The sequence below is a fragment of the Nelumbo lutea genome, chromosome 5 (genome assembly GCF_056320005.1).
Source record: "Nelumbo lutea isolate HS-2025 chromosome 5, American lotus-T2T, whole genome shotgun sequence".
Classification (NCBI taxonomy): Eukaryota; Viridiplantae; Streptophyta; class Magnoliopsida; order Proteales; family Nelumbonaceae; genus Nelumbo; species Nelumbo lutea.
This window is the reverse complement of record NC_142688.1, coordinates 71,113,301-71,115,821: the sequence shown is the minus strand read 5'-3', so window position 1 is coordinate 71,115,821 and position 2,521 is coordinate 71,113,301. Positions and strand designations below refer to the sequence as shown.

The 2,521-nt window shown below is 43.7% G+C and overlaps 1 non-coding gene across 1 annotated transcript; it reads right to left on the bottom strand.

The window, feature by feature from the left end:
• Window positions 1-265: 265 nt before the first annotated feature.
• LOC148852859 (small nucleolar RNA R71) lies at window positions 266-372 on the bottom strand. Its single transcript, XR_016100120.1, has one exon. It is a non-coding gene; the product is annotated as a small nucleolar RNA R71 (small nucleolar RNA).
• Between the last annotated feature and the right edge of the window lie 2,149 nt (window positions 373-2,521).

Here is a 2,521-nt window from a genome sequence, read left to right as displayed (position 1 = left end):
ATCTAGTTTGATTCAATTATTACCTCTGTTTCATGGTTTCCCAGGTGAGAACCCTCACAAACATCTAAAAGAATTTCATGTCGTCTGTTCAAGCATGAAACCCCACGGTATGACTGAGGACCAGGTAAAATTCATAGCCTTTCCATTTACTTTAAGAGATAAAGCAAAGGATTGGTTTTATATTCTCCCTCCCGGTTCTGTATGCACATGGGATGAAATGAATAGGATATTTTTAGATAAATATTTTCCTGCATCCCGGGCTGCGAATATAAGAAAAGAAATATGTGGAGTTCAGCAGTTTGGTGGTGAGACATTATATGAATATTGGGAAAGGTTTAAGCAACTTGTTGCTAGTTGTCCCCACCACCAAATTCCTGAACAATTGTTAATCCAATACTTCTATGAAGGGCTTCAGCCCATGGATAGAAGTATGGTCGATGCAGCCAATGGAGGAGCCTTGGTGAACAAGACACCCGAAGCGGCCAGGGAGTTAATCTCCAACATGGCTGAAAATTCACAACAGTTCGGTGCTAGGACAGACGGTACCATTAGACGGGTTAATGAGGTAAGCCATGTAAATTTAGAAAATCAGATTTCTGAACTAACTGCTTTGGTAAGACAACTCGCTGCAGGACAAGTACAAACTGCCAGGGTGTGTGGTATCTGTTCGATTCCTGGCCATCCTATGGACATGTGTCCATCATTGCAAGATGGTTCGATGCAGCAAGTCAATGTCGTAGGAGGATTCCTGGGCCAGCCCCAACGAAAGTATGATCCCTACTCCAATTATAACAATCCGGGGTGGAGAGTGTTAGACAATTTTGTATGCCCTTAGCTTCAATCAAAATTGATGTACTTTATGAGTTTATTGTAAATGAATAAAAGTACATATTTGATTCATGTTCCCTTGGTATGTTTCTATGTAATACCCTTAAACTGGACATTTATTGAGACTCGTGTTAGTTTAGAATGTTCACAACCAGTGGGTCGGTCTGGGGAGACCTATCCTGACAAGGCTGACACTGTGGTGCCACCAAGTCGGTTGGGGTGGCTTGTCTCAGCTACCGGGGTGAGACCCTAGGCACATACAGTGTGGGATTAATTGAATCTTTGAACTGGTCCAGATTTCAAGTATTGCCCTGGACCTTGGAGATTGATGGGCAAAACTGGAAAGTTACACCTGACCCCTAGACTCGATTATGATACTGCACTAGGTGTCGGATCGGGCTGTCAATGATGTACCAATCAGTGAGATCCTTAGCGGGGGTCAAAACCTGGGTATGTTGAAGGGCTAAAACTATGCTGACTGGTACAGGAACCTTATGCTGGTCCTAACTTCTGAAAAGCTGGAGAAAGTGGCAAAGAATCCTGCCCTGGAGCGTCCGGGTGATAGGGCTTCTGAGGCCCGAAGGAGAGACTATCAAGAATGGGAGGAGAAAAACTCCCTTGCCCGGTGTTACATCATTGCCTCCTTAGACATCCTGATACAGAGGCAGTTCGATCAGATCGAACTTGCTAAAGACATATTGGATAGTCACAGGACAATGTATGAAGAGCAGAATCGTTCTACTCGACAAAAGGTCTTGAAACAGTTCATGAGCGCACAAATGTCCAAGGGTCAACAAGTTCACGACCATTGTCTTCGAATGATGGGATACATCAACGAACTGGAGGCTCTTGGATCCGGGCTGGACCTTGCTACCCAGATAGATGCTATCCTTAACTCTTTGCCTCCTTCCTTTAATCCGTTCATCATGAACTATAACATGAACAAGCTGAATGTCAGCTTACAAGAGCTCAGCAATATGTTGCAAAGAGCTGAGGAACTGATTAGAAAGGATGAACCTGTAGCCATGCTTGTTGAAGCTGGCAAGACAGGCAAGAGAAAGAGGAAGGCAAAGAAGCCTCAGAAGAAAACCACCAAGAGCAAGAAGCAGAAGAAAGACAAAGCATCGGATGCCTGTCACTTCTGCAAGAAGACCGGCCACTGGAAAAGGAATTGTCCTGCCTACCTGGAATCCAAGAAAGGTAACTTCGAAACTTGTGTTATAGAAACCAATTTGTTGGTAGCTTCTGCTTCCTGGTGTATTGACTCCGGGGCTTCGACTCATGCTTGTAACTCACTGCAGGGGTTCAAGGTAAGCAGAAGGCGGAGTGAAGGAGAAGTCACACTCTTCTTGGGGACTACTACAACTGTTGCAGCCGCGGCAATAGGAACCATGGAATTAATATTTAGAGAATGAATAATTGTACTGAAAGACTGTCTTTATGTACAAAGTTTAAGGAGAAATTTGATTTCTGTCTCAAAACTGTGTGCAGATGGTTATTCTGTCTTCTTTAGTAATACGATTACTGTTAAAAGAAACAACAGATTCATCGCATACGGGGAACTGGAGAACGGTCTCTATGTTCTACATCATTCTCTAGAAACTAACATAACCGAAATTACGTCGGCTGAAATCCCTAAGAAGAGAGCTCGTGATACAGTTAATCCCACCTGTCTATGGCATTATCGACTTGG